This window comes from Apodemus sylvaticus, chromosome X (genome assembly GCF_947179515.1).
Source record: "Apodemus sylvaticus chromosome X, mApoSyl1.1, whole genome shotgun sequence".
Taxonomy (NCBI): domain Eukaryota; kingdom Metazoa; phylum Chordata; class Mammalia; order Rodentia; family Muridae; genus Apodemus; species Apodemus sylvaticus.
The window spans coordinates 44,804,994-44,825,118 of record NC_067495.1 but is presented as its reverse complement, the minus strand read 5'-3'; the positions used below and the strand labels follow the sequence as shown (position 1 = coordinate 44,825,118).

The window sequence follows — 20,125 nt, the reverse complement described above, 5'->3', positions numbered from 1 at the left end:
ACCTAAAGAAATGTTTAATATCCTTAGTCATCAGGGAAATGCAAATCAAAACAACCCTGAGATTTCACCTTACACCAGTCAGAATAGCTACGATCAAAAACTCAGGAGACAGCAGGTGCTGGCAAGGATGTGGAGAAAGAGGAACACTCCTCCACTGCTGGATTGCAAGCTGGTACAACCACTCTGGAAATAATCTGGCGATTCCTTAGAAAACTGGGCATGACATTTTGGGAGGACCCTGCTATACCTCTCCTGGGCATATACCCAAAGGATTCCCCGGCATACAATAAAGGCACATATTCCATTATGTTCATAGCAGCCTTATTTACAATAGCCAGAAGCTGGAAAGAACCCAGATGTCCCTCAATGGAGTAATGGATAGAGAAAATGTGGTATATTTACACAATGGAATACTACTCAGCAATTAAAAACAATGAATTCATGAAATTCTTAGGCAAATTGTTGGAACTGGAAAATATCATCCTAAGTGAGGTAACCCAATCACAAAAGAACACATGGTATGCACTCACTGATAAGTGGTTATTAGTCCAGAGTCTCAGAATACCCAAGACACAATTCACATATCAAATGATGGCCAAGAAGGAAGGAAGGAGAGGGCCCTGGTCCTGGAAAGGCTTGATGTAGCATTGCAGGGGAATACCAGGATAGAGAAGTGTGAGGGGGTTGATTGGGGAATGGGCAGAGGGAAGAGGGCTTATGGGACTTTCGGAGAGGGGGGAACCAGGAAAGGGAAAATCACTTGAAATGCACATAAAGAATATATCTAATTAAAAAATAAAGTTGAAAAAAAGTGGTCTAGCCTGACAGCACTCTGGAAGACCCAACAAGCACCTGAAAGAGATGCAGATATTTGCATCAAACTAATAGACAGAAGCAGCTAATCCCTGTTGTTGAATTATGGGAGGCTGAAAGAAGCTGAGGAGAAGGGCATTCCTGTAGGAGGACCAACAGTCTCAATTAATCTGGATCCCCAAGATCTCTCAAACATTGGACCACCAAACAGGCAGCTGTCAAACACCAGCTCATATGAGGCCCCCAAAACTTGTACAGCAGAGGACTGCCAGGACTGTGTTCATTCAGAGAAGATGCACCTAACCCTCAAGAGACTGGAGGCCCCAGGGAGTTTAGAGGTCAGGTAGGGTGGGGGTTAGGAATGGTTATGGATGTGGAGCAATTGGATGGTGGATGGAGGTGGGATATTAAAATATGGAGTGTAAAAATAAATTAATTATTTAATTAAAAAAAGATGGTCAACTACAAAAAAAAAGAAGTCAGTATTTGTTAAGGTACAAGAAACATAGAGAGCTCTCAGTTCTTGCAGACACAATCACCAGAGTCATCCCAAACACTGCAACAGAACACCAGTAACAGCCTCCACTCCCAACCCTACTTCCTGTATATCCCACCAGCCATCCTACACCTGGACTTTCTTCCTCAGCTCTTCACTGTTACCCAAAGCCAAACTTTGGCAGAAAGTCCATGGTTAAACACTGGGCACACCTGTCAGAATACCAGTTATGTTGCCTTAAACTGTCTCTACTTGGCTTGTTTCCCAAGTCCCCATACTTGGTGTAGTCCCATGTGTTGCATCAGAACACCAGTTTCAGCCTCCCCTTCCCCTTGTACATGCTTCCTGTGGCTCCCACAAACCACCCCCTAAATGGTCTCCATTTTCCCCCTGAATCAAACACCAGGTACCATAAACATACAGAGAAGCTGGCCAGTGAAAAAAGCAACATACTCTCAACACACTCTGAAATTCCACAGAGGAAACAGACACCACAGCAAAGAGAAAATACCACTGAGGACAAACCAAGACCTCAGCAAATCTAGACATAGAATCACCATGAAACCTAGACACTTAAGACATCAGCATGAAAATGCAATCAATAACAGTGAGGAAAATATGTATCTACTAGAGCTGAGATATCCTACCACATCAGGCCCTAAATATTCCGACATAGATGAAGCAGAAGTTAAAAATAAGACCATAAAACTAACTAGTTGAAGATGATAGAGGTCAGGAAAGAAGAAATGAGTAAATCTATAAACAAATTCAGAAAAACGCAATTAGAGGAAACAAATAAATAACTTTAAAAATCCAAGATAGCTGGGCGGTGGTGGCACACGCCTGTAATCCCAGCACTTGGGAGTCAGAGACAGGCAGAGTTCTGAGTTCGAGGTCAGCATGGTCTACAGAGTGAGTTCCAGGACAGCCAGGGCTACACAGAGAAACCCTGTCTCAAACAAACAAAACAAACCAAAAATTCCAAGAAAATCCAAAGAAACAGCTGAGCGGAATGAATGAAACTGTTCAAGCACCAAAACTGAAAATAGAAGAAAAAAAAAAAACAAAAACAAAACGTGAAGGAATTTTGGGAATTAAAAGTTAAAAATGTTAGGAATATGAACAGTAATAACAGAAGCAAATCTTACCAACAAAACACAAGGGATGGAAGACTCATAGGCATTGAAGATAGAATGGAAGAAATAGGTACATAAGTCAAAGAACATATTGCATCCAAAATATTCTTGACATAAAACATCCAGGAAATATGGAACACAATAAGAACACCAAATCTAAGCATAATAGGAATAGACGAAGAAGAATTCTAGCTCAAAGGCCCAGAAAATATTTTTAACAAAATCATAGAAGAAAATATTCTTAACATAAAGAGATACTTATAAAAATTTAAGAAGCATGCAGAAGGCCAAATTGATTGACCCAGAAAATAAAGTCAGTTTGCTACATTATAATCAAAATGCTAAACATATAAATGTAAATATAATCAAAAATAAATATACAAAAGAAAGAATATTAAAAGTTGCAAAGGAGAAATATCAAGTAACAGTAAAAGACATAAAACATAAGAACATAAGAAAATGAATTAGAATTACACCTGACTTCTCAATGGAGACTAAAGGCCAGAAGGGCTTAGACAAATGTGTTGAAGAGTCAAAGAGACCGTAGTTGCAAGACTATACCCAGTAAAACTTCCAATAACCATAGATGCCTGGAGAGTCAAAATCTAAAAGCTGAATATCCCAGAAACCTAGAATAGAGCCAAACATGACTAGAAAAAAGTCAATGAAATGATTCTTAATGATATTTTTTTATTCTTTTATAATCATCAGAGAGGTTTCATCAAGCAACTGACAATGGACACCGAAACCTGTAGCCAAACATTAAGCAGAGCTTGGGAAATTTTATAATTTTGCAGAAGATGAGGACAGATTTTTAGGAGCTAAAGGGATCAAGGTCACCATAAGAATAAGGCTCACAGAATCAACTAAGCTGGGCTCTAGGGCTCAGAGAGTTTGAAGCAGCAATCAGTGAGCTTGTATTGGTCTAAGATAGGTCCTCTGTTTATATACTATGGTTATCTAATATTGTCTTTATATAGGAATCCTAACAGAAGGGATTGTCTCTGATTATTTTGCCTGCTCTTGTGAGCCTTTTGCTCCCACAGGGTTGCCTCACCTAGCCTTGATATGAGGGCATGTGCCTAGTCCTATTATAACTTTTTATTTTGATAATCCTGGGGATTTGCTCTTTTTCTGAAATGAAACAAAGAAGGAGTAAATCTTGGAGAAAGAGAAGGTTGGGAGGGTACTGAGAAGAGTGGAGGAAGGGGAAACAGTGGTCAAGATGCAATACATGAGAGAATAATATTTTTAATAAAATGGGTGTAATAGAGCTATCAAGTATAATACTGAAAAATTTAGTAACATAAAATTTCTGCAAATATGTCTCCATCACTAAAAATATAATATAGGTGCATAACTATATACTTATAATTACAAATAATATTGATATTTTACCTTAAAATAGATAATGGTATTCAAAGAGCTTTAAAAGTTAAAGAAAAATATTCCATGATACAGTCAAATGTAAACAATATCAACAAATCCAGCTCTAAAGAAGGTGCTAGAATGAAAACTCATAACCAAGGATGGTAACTACATTCATGAAAACATAGGAAATACATAATGTCACACCAGCAAAACCAAAGAAGGAAAACACACACACACACACACACACACACACACTATCTCAACCACAACCACCACCACCAGCAGCAGCATGACCACAAACCACCACAACAAAATAAGAGGAATTAACAATCATTAGTCATTGATATCTCGCAATAATAATGATTTCAATTACCCCCAAAAATATACAGAGTATCAGAATAGTTGCAAAAACAGGATCTCTCATACTGCTGCATCCAAAAAACAACTTAATAATGTGAATAGACACTATCTCAGGGTAAAAGGTTGAGAAATATTCTAGGCAATCAAAGCCATTATTTTTAATTAATTAGTTAATTAATTTATTTATACTCCTGCATAGTCATCAAAAGAAAATTCTACAAAGTTGCCGTTTCAATTCATAAAATCTATGCTCAACATACAAGGGCACTTGTCTCAGTCAGGATTTCTATTCTTGCACGAAACATCATGGCCAAGAAACAAGTTGGGGAAGAAAGGGTTTATTCAGCTTACACTTCCACGTTACTGTTCATCACCAAAGAAAGTCAGGGCAGGAATTCACACAGATAGGAACTTGGAAGCAGGAGTGGAAGCAATGGAAGAATGCTGCTTCCTGGCTTGCTTCCCCTGGCTTGCTCAGTTTCCTTTTTTCTTTTTTATTTTTTTCTTAAAGATTTATATTTTATTTATATGAGTACACTAGCTGTCTTCAGACACACCAAAAGATGAAATCAGATCCCATTACAGTTGGTTGTGAGCCAACATGTGGTTGCTGGGAATTAAATTCAGGACCTCTGGAAGAGCAGTCAGTGCTCCTAACCATTGAGCCATCTCTCCAGCCCCTCAGCTTGCTTTCCTATAGAACCCAGGACTACCAGCCAAGGAATGGTACCAGACACAATGGGCCCTTGATCACTAATTGATCACTAAAATGCTTTACATCTGGATCTCATAGAGTCATTTCCTCAAAGGAGGCTTCTTTCTCTGTGATAACTCCAGTTTGTGTCAAGTTGACACACAAAACCAGCCAGTACAAGTGACCCCTTGTCAACCTGACACACAAACACATCACTATTAAGCCATAAACCTTACTTTCTTATTCATCCCCAAGATCTAAATAACTTTCAAAGTCCCACAGTCTATACATACTAAAATCTCAATTCCTTTCAAATATCCAATATATTTTAAAATTCAAAGTCTTTTTACAATTTAAAGGCTCTTAACTGTCGGCTCCACTAAAATACTTTCTTACTTCCAGAGGGAAAAATGTCTGGGCACAGGCAAAATCAAAACCAAAATCAAAATTGAACCACACAGTGTCTAGGATCCACTCACAATCTTCTAGGTTCCTCCAAGGGCTTGGGACACTTCTCCAGCTCTGCTCTTTGTAGCACACACTTTTTCTTCTAGGCTCCAGCTGTTTGTACACCACTGTTGCTGGTGTTCCTGGTGGTCATTTCCTGGTACTAGTATCTCCAGAACACTGCTGTCTTCCAGAGCAAATAGACTTTACCACTAGCCTCTCACAGGCTCTCTTGGGGCCAAGCCTCAACTCCTTTCTATGACCCTTTCAACCCTGGGCCATAAATTGCTACTGAGGCTGATCTTCATGACCCCTTCATGCCTTCAAAACCAGTACCACCTGGGTGACTCTTACATATTATCAAGTCCCAGTTGCCATCATGAGGTACAACCATGGCTACCTCTGTAACACAACTTCTCTGTGCTCTCAGGAAAGACTTCACAGAATATTTCACCTTAGTGGTACTTGTCTCCTTTTAATCATTGCTAACTTCTTTGCTCCAGCTATCCAGCATCAATTGTCTCAGTAATGCAAAAGTTTTGCCTTGGTAGTTCTGATATCTTGTTACTTACAGCTGATTCTTCAGTCCCAGTTAACCAAAACCACAGAATTTTCACAATCATAATAGCAATGGCCCCAATAAGAGTATTTAATCTTCACTCTGAAATTTCACAAGCCAAGCCTCCATCTTCTGTACTGTCCTCAACATTATCTTCCAAGCTCTTACACAATATCCCAGAGTTCTTAACATCCCAATAGCTCTTTCAGGCCAAAGATTCAAAGTCCTTCTACAGTCCTCCCAAAACATGATTAGGTTGTCACAGGAATACCCCACTACGTTGGGACCAATTTGCCTTAGTCAGGGTTTTTATTCCTGCACAAAAGATAATGACCAAGTAATAAGTTGGGGAGGAAAGGGTTTATTCAGCTTATATTTCCACATTGCTGATGATCACCAAAGGAAGTCAGGACAGGAACTCACACAGGGTAAGAACTTGGAAGCATGACTAGATGCAGCCATGGAAGAATGGTGCTTACTGGCTTGCTGAGTTTGCTTTCTTATAAAACCTAGCCCAGGGATGGCACCACCTACAGTGGGCCCTCCCACCCTTAATCACTAGTTGAGAAAATGGCTTTTAGCTGGATCTCATGGAGGCATTTCCTCAAGGGTGGCTCCTCTCTCTTTTTTGACTCCAGCTTGTGTCAAATTGACACACAACACTAGCCAGTACAGCACTCAAGTTTGCAAAAGAAGCTCAACTACTGAAATGACACATTGAACCTCAGACACTAATAGTATAAATCTTTAATTTCCCACTCTTCTCAATTGACAGGTCATCCATAAAAAAAAAAAAAAAACAAACTAAAAACATAAATACTGGAAGAAACAGACACTATAAAACCAAATCAAACTACCAAAAGCTTATGCCTTCTTCTCAATACTTCATGGAACATTCTTCAAAATGCCCACATACTTGGATACAAAGCAAGCCACAAGAAAATTGTAATAACCCCTAGCATTCTAACAGACCACCTTGGATTACAGCTGAATATCAACACAATAGAAATAGCAGAAGGCTCACTATCTCATGAAAACTGAACAACTCTCTACTGAACAACAACTGATTCAATACAGAAAATTAATATATGATATACCCAAACTAATGGGATATAATGAAAGAGGTTCTAAGAGGAAAGTTCATAGCACTAAATTCATAGATTTAAAAAAAAATGGGAGAGATTTCATACTAATAACAGCCCCACATGAAAGCTTTTGAAAAAAAGTAAGCAGCCATTGAAAAGCAGACAGAAATAATCAAATGGGGGGCTGGAAATCAATGAAACAGAAACAAAGAGAACAATAAAAGCAATCAATGAAATAAAGAGTTGGCTTTTTTGAGAAAATCAACATGATAGACAAACACTTATCCAAACTAAATAAAAGGCAGACAGAGAATGGGCAAAGTAACAAAATGAGAACCAAATATATGACAACTGACACTGAGGAAATCCACAGAATCAAGAGGACATATTTTTTAAAAAATGTAGCTCAGAAAATTAGAAAATCTTAAAGAAATGGATAATTTTCTTGATAGGTAACACTTAACAAAATTAAATCAAGACCAGATAAATAATTTAAATAGATCTATAATCCCTAGTGAAATACAGTCATCAAAAATCTACCAACTTGTGGGGCTGGAGAGATGGCTCAGTGGTTAAGAGTACTGGCTGCTCTTCCGAAGGTCCTGAGTTCAATTCCCAGCAACCACACCATGGCTCACAACCATCTGTAATGGGATCAGATGCCCTCTTCTGGTGTGTCAAGGACAGTATGGTCATATAATCAAATAAATAAATCTTTAAAAAAAAAAAAAAAAAATCTACCAACTTAAAAAACAAACAGACAAACTCATGCCCAGATAGTATTAGAACAGAATTTTAGTAGATATTAAGAAAAAGAGTTTACACTAATACTCCTCAAATTATTCCAGCAAATAGAAATGGAAGCAACATTGATAAATTAATTTTATGAGGCTGCAGTTATCCTGATTAAAAATATACATTAATAATGAGCCAAAAGAAAATTACAGAAAAAATTCCCTTATGAGCATAGGTGCAAAACCTCAATAAATACTTGCAAACCAAATCCAAGAGCACATCAAAAAGATCATTCAACCTGATCAAGTAAGCTTAAAACCAGTGATGAATGTATTGTTCAACATACACAAATAAGTAAATATAATTGGAAAAAATACCACATGATGAAGAAAAGGCCTTTGATAAAATCCAAGAAGACTTCATGATAAAAGTCCTGGATAGATTAGTGTTACAATGGTCATGCCTAATTATTAGAAAGAAAATTTACAGCAAGCCTGTAATCGACATTAAATTAAGTGAACGGAAAGGAGCTTAAAGAAATTCCACTAAAATCTGGAGCATTACAAGGTTGTTCTCTCGTTCCCTACCTATTCAATATAGAATTCTATTTTTAAGCTAGGAGTTGTAGGATAACTGAAGGATATCAAAGAGCTACAAATTGGAAAGGAAGAAGTCAAAGCATTGCTATTTCCAGGTGGTATGATAGTATACATGTGTCACTAAATATTCCTCAAGGAACTCCTACAGTTGATAAACGCTTTCATCAAAGTGCCTGCATACAATATAAACTAAAAGAAAAAAACAATAACCTTCCTATATTCAAATGGCAAAGAGTCTGAGAAAGCAATCAGTGAAAGAATACCATTCAAAGTAGCCTCAAGTAATATAAAATATCTTGGAGTCATTCTAACTGAATAAAGGAAAGACCTGTATGAACTAAAGTCTTTGAAGAAAGGAATTGAATATGATATCAAAAGATGGCAAGATCTCCCATCCTAATGGATACATATGATTAACATAAAGGAAATGGTTATCCCACCAAAATAATCTACAGATTCAGCGTAATAAGCATTAAAATTCCAACAAAAAATTCTTTACAGACCTTGAAAGGACAATTCTCAACTTCATATGTTAAAGTCAAATCAAAACAAAATAATAAAACAAGTCAACTAAACAATAAATGTGCTTCTGAAAGTATCAAAATCTGTGATTTCAGTTGTTACTGCATAGCTATAGTAATAACAGCCACATGATATTGGCTTAGACAGAAACTTGTTGATCAATGGAATTAAACTGAAGACCAGATATAAATGCACATCCCTATGGAAACTGATTTATTTTATAAAAGAACCAGAAATAGAAAATAGAAAATAAGAAAGCATTTCAACAAATTGTGCCAGTAAAACTGGAAGTTAGTATGTAGAAGAATGCTAATAGATCCATTATCTATCACCTTGTATGCAAATTATACACAAATTATAGTGGATAAAAGACCTGAACATAAAACCAGACACACTGAACCTTATAGAAGAGAAATTAGCCTTGAAAGCATGAGTATAGGAGACAATTTCTTGAAGAGAACACCAATACCATAGAGACTAAGATCAACAATTAAAAAAGGAAACTTGGCAGGCACAGACAAAGCCCAATGTGAAGGCAGAAGCCAGAAGAGTAGCTCATGTTTCCTGAACTATGAAGTGATGTCAAAGGCTAATATTGCTTGGGCACTATTGAGCAGCCAGATCCCAGTGGTAAGTCAGAACACCTGTCAGCCAAATGGAAGAGCAATAAAAAACTGCCCTCCAGTATGAATCTAAGGATGGGACCAGAAAAAAAAACTGTTTTTGAAAGCTGATGTGGAGAACGGCATGATCATCAGTGTGCTGGAACATGGTATACAACAGGATGCAGATTAGATTCTGAACCTAGATTATACTAATGCAGAAGACCCAAGTGATTTCCATAGGACCTACAAGAACAGTGAGGAGATTCAGTCTTAGATCAGATCTTAAATTATCACAGCTACCTGTGAGCATATGGGAAAAGGCTCCTATAAGCAGTGTCCATCTGGAGTTCCCACCTGCCACTGCCAGAGAGGTAAACTGCCTCACACCATGTTCATACTAACCAACAGCCCCTTTGAAGTGCTCCACTGAATCCATTTCCTGTCCTGAGAAAAACTAGACCCCTATGGGTGTCAGAGAGTTGGAATAACTGTTGATTCCCTGAGATCTTGCGTCCCAAATGGACTTTTTCCTCGTGCTATACTCCCCAGGAACTCAATTTGACCCCTTTGGATCCATTTAGACTAGCCCATCTGGACCTAAGACAGACCATGTTCCTGAACTGGACAAGGATGACCTGTGAAGGTCTCAAGAATGTAACATCTCAGCTTCAATTTCACTCTGCAGAACCTGCTACCTAGCCCCGTAGGTGTCTGTGTTCTTCTGGGCTCCGGACTGAGGATTCTGTTCATATCTTTGTAGGCCTACTGGGGTTGAATTTCACCCACTTATGAGAGTTGAAGTTTCTGCTGCAACAATTGCACCCAGCTGATAGGTCCCCAGGAGAAACCAATGTGTCTTTATCATATCCAGCTCCTCCCCACATCCAAAGGAGACCTAAGGCAACATAACTTTCCACATGATGCAGAGCTCTAAGAACAGAACCCATTTTAGAAAAAACAGTCAATAGGACAAAATAGCAGCCTACAGCTTGGAAAAGGATCCTCACCAAACCTACATCTGTCCCAGGACTAACATCAAAAATATATAAAGAAGCCAAGAAACTACATATGAACAAACCAAACACTCAGATTTAAAAATGGGGTCCAGAGCTAAACAGAGAATTCTCAGCAGAGGATTCTTAAATGCCTGAGAAACACTTAACAAAAAGTTGAACATCCTTAACTATCTATAAAATGCAAATTAAAAGTACATTGAGATTCCATGTTACATTGTCAGAAGGGCTAAGATGAACAACACAGTTAACAGCTCACACTGTCATTCATGTGATGCAAGGGTAACAGTCTTCTGTTGCTGTTCAGAGTGCCAATTTGTACAGCCACTATGAAGACTTATATGGTAGTTCCTCAGAAAATTGGGAATTGGTCTATGTAATGACCCTGCTTGGTATCAAAGGCAACTCAATCCTATCACAAGGACATTTGCTCAATTATGTGCATTGTGGCTATGATCATAATAGTTAGAGAAACTGGAGAAAATCTAGATATTTCTCAAATGAAGGATGGATAAGGAAGTGTGGTATATTTACATAATGGAGTATTCATTTGTTAAAAAATGGATCATGGAATTTGCAGGAAAATTGAAGCTACTAAAAAAATATTCCTAAGTGAGGGAATGCAGAGAGAGGATGAAAAATAGAATATGTATTTAATTTTAATTAAATGATAATCTAGATATAACCCCCAGATCCTGGGAGTTTGGTATAAAGAAGTCCTCTACAGGGGATGCACTACTGTCCATCAGAAGGGCAAATAGAATAGAATAGATGTTTTTGAGTAAACTAGGGGCAAGTGGGAATGAGAGGGAAAGGAATGAGGTGGAGAAGGGATGAAGAGAAACTAGGGGGATGAAATGGATCTGGGGGGCATTTGGATGGTAGTGCAAAAATCTAGTTCAGTGGAATTCACCAGTGATCTATGAGGGTGAAACTCGTGACATGTTCCGGTATTGGAGGGAAAGAAGTCTGAGCAGGCCATCTTCCCTTGACAGGAGTGGATTATATTTGGTTGGTGAGTGGGGGGGGGGGGCGTGGCTGTTCTAGAGTGATCCCCAAGCAACTCAGGCTGATGCTTAGATAGAGAGACATTCTTAAACTGACAATGCCATTCGCCATTGCCAAGGATAATTTCTATACAGTTCACTGAACACAAAGTGGTTGGATTGTGGGGGATAGGAACCTTCACCCTTACATTCTAGTCACTTCAAGCTGTGGAAGAGAAACATTGTTTAACTGGAGGCCTGTGTCACAAGAGAAAACCCATGTCATACACTGCCTGGATGGACAGAATCTGGAGAATGGATATTCCAGAGACATGGAGTAGAAGCAAACAAGATTTCCATTACCCCAAGACAATGAAAATTATTGTTAATGATATTCTGCTATATTCATAGATCCATGCATTGCCCAGTGCAGTCATCATCAGAAAGGCTTCCTTTAGCAGCAGGTACGGAGACCTGGAGCCATACATTATACAGAGACAGGGGCTAAACTGCACTTTTCAATCAGGTTGCTCTCCTGGGAGCTCAGGGAATCATACAGAAGAGGGAGTGGAGAGACTGCAGGCGTCCGACTGGATAGAGTACATCAGGAAACCATTTAAGGACCCACTGAATCACCAGAGCAAGGTTCATATAGGATCTCAGCAACTAAAGTGGCATATTCATGGGTCTACACGAGGTTTTCTGTGTGTATATTATGGATATTGGCATAATGTTTTTCTGTGAGTCCTAAAAGTTGGAGTTGGTGTGCCTTTGACGCTTTTGCCTTTTCTTGGGACTCTTTTCCTACTATTGGGTTGCCTTATTTATCGTTGATGCAAGGCTTGACTCTGCCTTATTTTATCTAGATTTGTTTTGGTTGGTTCTTTTCTCTTGGAAGCATATTCCCTTCTGAAGGGAAACAGGGAGGGCTTTAGAGTGATAAACACCCTAGCTACTGAGTTTGGAGCAGCCAGGTACTGACTCAGTAACAACATTAGTACTGAGTCCCCAGTACCCTAGGTACTGACACCCCAGCACCCTAGGTACTGAGACCCCAGCACCCTGAGTACTTAGTTCCAAGCACCCTAGGTACTGAGCCATAATCACCCTAGGTACTGAGTCACAAGCACCCTGAGTACTTAGTCCCTAGCACCCTAGGTACTGAGACCCCAGCACCCTGAGTACTTAATTCCCAGCACCCAAAGTACTGAGTCATAAGCACCCTATGTACTGAGTCATAAGCACCATAGGTACCAAGCCATAAGCACCATAAGTACTGAGTCATAAGCACCCTATGTACTGAGTCATCAGCACCCTGAGTACTGAGTTCCCAGCACCATTAGTACTGAGTCACAAGCACCCTAGGTACTGAGTCATAAACACCCTAGGTACTGAGTCATGAGCACTTTAGGTACTGAGCCATAAGCACCATAGGTACTGTGTCATAAGCACCCTAGGTACTGAGTCACAAGCACCCTGAGTACTTAGTCCCTAGCACCCTAGGTACTGAGACCCCAGCACCCAAAGTACTGTGTTACCAGCACCCAAAGTACTAAGTCATCAGCACCCTAAGTACTGAGTTCTCAGCACCCATAGTACTGAGTAATGAGCACCCTAGGTACTGAGTCCTAAGCACCCAGGTACTGACACTCCAGCACCCTGAGTACTGTGTTGCCAGCACCCAAAGTACTGAGTCACGAGCATCCTGAGTACTGAGTCATCAGGATCCTGATACTTAGTTGCCAGTCCTATAAATACTGAGTCCTGAGCACTCCACATTCTGAGTCACCAGTACTCTAAGTAGTGAATCACATCACACTAAGTTGTGAGTGTCCATCAGTCTGGATTATGGTCTTGATGTTCAACATCCTCTATAATTAGCCTCTCTCCCCATAATCATGTTAACATTTGCTGAATTGATAATATAATTGTGTTCATTTAGTAAATTTCATCAGGTGACACAGGCTGCTCCAGCCACTCATGCTTGTGACTTCCTGCTCCAGCTCATGTTGCCTCAGGAGGTGCTACATGGCTTCAGTCGAAAATTCATAGGAAAGGGAAACTTCCCTGCATCTTTCAGAATGTCATCACCTATGTGAGGTTTAGATCTGGAGGACAGGAGAGATTAGAGTAGCTGGGGAAGGGGACCAGAAAAGAAATTATCCAAGATACAAAATAATCAGAACACACCGGGCAGTGGTAGTGCACACCTTTAATCCCAGCACTTGGGAGGCAGAGGCAGGCGGATTTCTGAGTTCGAGGCCAGCCTGGTCTACAGAGTGAGTTCCAGGACAGCCAGGGCTACACAGAGAAACCCTGTCTCGAAAAACAACAAAATCAGAACATTAAACACAGAGAACAAAGAAGGAATGTTAAAAGCTCCTAAGCAAAAAGAACAAATTGCACATAAAGACAGTACATTAGAATAACATCTTACTTCTTAAAGTTGTCTCTGAAACACAGAAAGGTCTACATGTATGGTCTCAATCCCTAAGAGACCACAACCTAGAGCACTGTGGCCAGCAGAAATATCAATTAGAACAGAAAGAAGCAGAAAGATAGGTTAATAAAAATTTAAATGTTGGCATAGTCTATCCACCAATCCAGCTCTACAGACACCACTTCAAAATGCCTTTGACAAAATCCAACATTCTTTCATGATAAACGTCTTGAAGAGATTGGAGATGCAAAAGACATAATGCTAAATGTAACAAAGACAATTCACAGCAAGCCCAGAGGCCACATGCAACAAATTGAAGAAGAGCTCAAAGCATACAAAAGAACAACACATGTCTAAGTTCATTTTACCTATATATCTATTCATTATAGCACCAGAAATCATATGCAGAGCACTAAGACAATGGAGGGTAAGAATTAAATTATCCGTATATGCAGATGATAGGATCATAAGAATAAGTGATGCTAAAACTCCCACAAGGGACTTCTATGGCTGATAAACATTTTCAGCAGAGTAGATGGATACAAAATTAACTCACAAAAATCTCTAGCCCTCCTCTCTACAAATGACAAATGGACAGAAAAAGAAATCAAGGAAATATCACCTTTCACAACAGCTGTAAACAATATAAATGATCTAGTGGTACATCCAACCAAACAATTGAAAGATTGATTGATAAAAACTTCATGTCAATGAAGTAAAATTTTTTAAAAAAAGGTATCAGAAGATGGAAGATGTCCCATGCTCATGGATCATGGGCTGAAAATGAGCACGCTACTAAAGTAATCTCTGAATTCAATACAATCGATGTCAAAATTCCAAGACAAGCCTTCACAGAAATTGTCTGGTGTCAGTGAGAAAGGATGTGCCTAATCCTGTAGACACCTGATGCCCAAGTAAATGGTGATGTGTGTAGGGGATTCATTCAGAAGCAAAAGGGAGAGGGTATGGGGGAAAGAACTCTGTGAGGTGGGATTGGGAGGAGCAACATCTGGGATATAAATAAATAAAACAATAATAATACTCTTACACTATAAAGAGAATTAATAGTATTAGAGAGTCACGTAAATAAAATACTTAAGCAACAAAATGAAGAAGATGTTTTGCAAATTTATAAGTAATCTATAATTGAGGTGTAATTAGTTGCATATAAAAGTGGTCTCATAATATACTTCAAGACGTTATGTCCTTGGGAGGCAGGAGTGGGTAGGTGGGTGGGAGAATACCCTGATAGAAGCAGGGAGAGGGGGGATGGGATAAAGGGATTATGGGGGAGGGGACACAGGAAATGGGATAATATTTGAAAGGTAAATAAACAAAATATCCAATAAAAAATGGAAAAAAATTCTTTAAGAATTGTCTTATAAGCAACTGTGTTTCTAGAAATCAAATGCTCCTGTTGAATGAAAATCTTGAGCTAGCAACCTACTAGTGCAGAGATGCTTGAGAGCACAGGTAGGACCACCCTTGCTGCTCAGAGGAACCCACCTACAACCCTCAGGCTGGAGCCTTCTGATTTCTGTCTCCAGCTGGGGACCATCCTCTGCCACAGAACTCCATATCCAGGTGGCAAAGAGAGTTGCTAGCCTGCCAGGAGTGTGGAGAGGCCTGAAAGTGATGGTAGGACCCCCCCCCCCCCCGACACTCATACTTACCTAATCAAAAGCCTGAGGACACAAGACCCAGGCCCAGCCTGGGACAAGAGTCTTCTGATTTCAGTCTGTGCTCAGAGCTGATCCTGGGCCACAGAGCCACATGCACAAATACAGCCACAAGAGAGCTGGTCTCCCAGGAGTGCCTAAACACTTGCATGCACAGTAAGAGCTGTCATATCATAATCAAAACACCAAATGCACTAAACAAACAAAGAATACTAAAGGCAGTAAGGGAAAAAGGCCAAGTAATGTATAAAGGAAGACCTATCAGAATCACAGCAGACTTCTCACCAGAGACCATGAAAGCTAGAAGATCCTGGGCAGATCTCATATAGACTTTAAGAGAACGCAAATTCCAGCTAAGATTACTATACCCAGCAAAACTCTCAATCACCATAGATGGGGAAACCAAGATATTCCATGATAAAACCAAGTTTACCCAGTATTTTTCCACAAACCCAGCACTACAAACGATAATAGATGGAGAACGCCAACACAAAGAGGGAAATTACACCCTTGAAAAAGCAAGAAAGTAATCTTCTTTCAACAAATACAAAAGAAGGTTAACAACACAAACAAAAATAACATCAAAAATAACAGGAAGCATCAATCACTGTTTCTTAATATCTCTTATCATCAATGGACTCAATTCCCCAATAAAAAGACAGACTAACAGACTGGATAAGGAAACAGGACCCTACAATTTGCTGCATACAGGAAACACACCTCAATGTCAAAGACAAACACTACCTCAGAGTAAAAGGCTGGAAAACAATTTTACAAACAAGTGATCCCAGGAAACAAGCTGGAGTAGCCATTCTAATATCAGATAAAATTGACTTTCAACCTAATGTCATCAAAAAAGGAAAAGGAAGGACACTGCATTCTCATCAAATTAAAATCCAACAAGAAGAACTCTCAATTCTGAACGTCTATGCTCCAAATGCAAGGGCACCCTCATTCATAAAAGAAACTTCATTAAAACTCATAGCACACATTGCATCTCAAACAGTAATTGTAAGGGAAGTCAACACACCACTCTCATCAATGGACAGATCAGGGAAACACAAACTAATCAGAGGCACAGTGAAACTTACAGAAGTTATAGACCAAATGGATTTAACAGATATGTATAGCACCTTTCATCCTAAATCAAAAGAATATATCTTCTTCTCAGCACCTCATGGTGACTTTTCCAAAATTGACCATATAATTGTTCACAAAACAGACCTCAACAGATATAAGAAGATGTAAATAATCCCATGCCTCCTATCAGATCACTACAGATTAAGACTGGTCTTCAATAGCAAAAAACAACAGAAAGCTCACATACACATGGAAACTGAATGATGCTCTACTCAATGATACTGTGGTCAAGGAAGAAATAAGAAATGAAATCAAAGACTTTATAGAATTTAATGAAAAAGAGGGCACAATATACCAATACTTAAGGGACACAATGAAAGCATTGCTTAATGGAAAACTCATAGTTCTGAGTGCCTCCAAAAAGAGAGAGCATACACTAACATTAACAGCACACCTGGAAGCTCTAGAACAAAAAGAAAGTAATACACCCAAGAGGAGTAGAAGGCAAGAAATAAGCAAACACAGGGCTGAAATTATCCAAGTAGAAACAAAAAGAACTATTCAAAGAATCAACAAAAGCAGGAGCTGGTTCTTTGAGAAAAGCAACATGATAGATAAACCTTTAGCCAGACTAACTTTTGTTTCTTGAGACAGAATACAAATTAATAAAATCAGAAATGAAAAGGTAGATATAACAATAGAAACTGAGGAAATTAAAAAAAAACATCAGATCCTACTACAAAAGCACTCAACACAGCTGGAAAATCTGGATGACATGGTCAATTTCCTAGACAGATACAAAATACCAAAGTTAAATCAGGATCAGATAGACCATCTAAACAGTCCCATAACACATAAAAAAATAGATGTAGTCATTGAAAGTCTCTCAACCAAAAGAAGTACAGAAACAGATGGTTTTATTGCAGAATTCTATCATACTTTCAAAGAAGGCATAATATCAATACTCTTCAAACTATTCCATAAAATAGAAACAGAAGAAACTCTACCCAACTCATTCTATGAAGCCACAATTACTCTGATACCAAAACCACACAATGATCCAACAAAGAATGAGAACTTCATACTGATTTCCCTTATGAATATTGATGAAAACTATAATTCCTGCCAACTGAATCCAAGAACACATCAAAATGATCATTTACCACTATCAAGTAGGCTTAATCCCAGGGATGCAGGGAAGGTTAAATATAAGGAAATTCATCAATGCTATCCACTATATAAACAAACTCAAAGAAAAAAACCACAAGGTCATTTCATTAGATATTGAAAAAAGCATTTGACAAAATTCAGCATCCCTTCATGTTAAAAGTCTCTGAAAGATCAGGAATTCAAGGCCCATACCTAAACATAGTAAAAGCAAACCAGTAGCCAACATCAAAGTAAATGGAGAGAAACTTGAAACAACCCAATAAAATCAGGGACTAGAAAAAGCTGCCCTCTCTCTCCATATTTATTCAATATAGTACTTGAAGGCCTAGCTAAATCAATTAGACACCAAAAGGAGGCCAAAGGGATACAAATTGGAAATGACGAAGTCAAATTATCACTATTTGCAGTGGATATGATAGGATAATTAAGTGACCCCAAAAACTTCACCAGAAAACTCCTACAGCTGATAATCAACTTCAGCAAGCATCCAGATATAAAATTAACTCAAAGAAATCAGTAGCTTTTCTATACTCAAAGTAAAAACAGGTTAAGAAAGAAATTTGTGAAACAACTCCCTTCACAAGTGTCACAATGTAAAGTATCTTGGTGTGACTCTAAACCAACAAGAGAAAGATCTTTATGACAGGAAGTTCATGTCTCTGAAGAAAGAAATTGAAGAAGACCTCAGAAGATGGAAAAATCTCCCATGCTTGAGGATCGGCAGGATTAAAAATGGCCATCTTGCCAAAAGCCAATGTCATCTGCATCAAAATTCCAACTTTATCCTTCATAGAGTTAGAAAAAAAAACAATCCTCAAATTCATCTGGAATAACAAAAAACCCAGGATAGCTAAAACTATTCTCAACTATAAAAGAACTTCTGGGGGAATCAGTATCCCTGACCTCAAGCAATACTACAGAGCAATAGTGTTAAAAACTGCATGGTATTGGTACAGTGACAGACAAGTGGACCAATGGAATAGAATTGAAGATCCAGAAATGAATCCACAGACTGATGGTCACAAAGTGTCAGTGATAAATGGATACTAGCCAAGAAGCTTGGAATACACATTCACAGACCAAATGAATCTCAAGAAGGAAAACCAAAATGTGGATACTTTGTTCCTTCTTAGAAGGGGGGAGAAAACATCCATGGGAGGAGATACATAAAGTGTGGAGCTGAGACTGAAGGAAAGGAGACTGCCTCACCTGGGGATCTACCTCATATTCTGTCCCTAAACCCAGACACGATTGTGGATGCCAACAAGTGCTAGCTGACAGGAGCCTGACATAGCTGTCTCCTGAGAGGCTCTGACAGTACCTAACAAATACAGAGGCGGATGCTCTCAGGCAACTATTGGACTGAGCACAGGGTCTACAATGGAGGAGCTAGAGAAAGGACCCAAGGAGCTGAAGGGGTTTGCACTGCCATAGGAGGAACAATAATATGAACTACCCAGTACCCCCAGAGCTCCCAGGGACTAAACCACCAACCAATGAATACACATGGAGGGACCCATGGCTCCAGCTGCATATGTAGCAGAGGATGGCCTTGTTGGACATCAATGGGAGGGGAGGCCCTTGGTCCTGAGAAGGCTTGATGCCCCAGTGTAGGGGAATGCCAGGACAGAAAAGCAGGAGTGAGTGTGTTGCTTTGAAGGGGTTAAGGGGAGATGGGATAGAGTGTTTTTGGAGGGAGAACCAGAAAAGGATAACATTTGAAATATAAATAAAGGAAATATCTAATAAAAAATTAAAACAAGAATTAGAATCTTAAATATTGAAGCGTAAGTTAGCACAGTTCCATATTAGTGAGACTAGGGTTAATTTTTCTTTAAAATTGTCTTTTCTTGTGGTGTGTGTGTGTGTGTCTGTGTGCCTGTGTGTGTGTATGTGTGTCTTTGTGCCTGTGTGTCTATGTCTGTCTGTGCCTGTCTGTGTCTCTGTGGATATATATGTGTCTGTCTGTGCATATGTGCGTCATGTATTGGTGGGTACTCCTGGGGGACAGATTAGGGTATTGGGATCCCTTGAAGTTGGAGTTAAAGCTAGCTTTGTGTAGTCATATCTGAATGCTAATAGTGGGACTTGGGGTTATCCAGGGAAGCATTCAGTATTCTTAATAAAGGAGCTGTCACTCCAGCTCCTAGGTTGATTCTCTTTTTATTATCTATTTTTCAATGTGGTTTAGATTGCATTTCTACATTTCATGAGTCAAAAAAAATAAAATTATTTTAACATAATTTGAGATGCAACATCACTTGTCAGTGACTGATTTTTTTCTCTATCATAGTCTGAGAAGCATAGAGTAGTATACCAGAGCACTGTTAACAGT

At 39.0% G+C, this 20,125-nt stretch overlaps 1 protein-coding gene and 1 pseudogene across 1 annotated transcript in view; one reads left to right on the top strand and one right to left on the bottom strand.

The window, feature by feature from the left end:
* Dmd (dystrophin) overlaps window positions 1-20,125 on the bottom strand; it is a 1,772,476-nt gene that overhangs the window by 1,113,500 nt on the left and 638,851 nt on the right. The gene's annotated exons all lie outside the window — the stretch shown is intronic.
* On the top strand, window positions 5,710-10,063 carry LOC127675433 (proteasome inhibitor PI31 subunit-like; annotated as a pseudogene).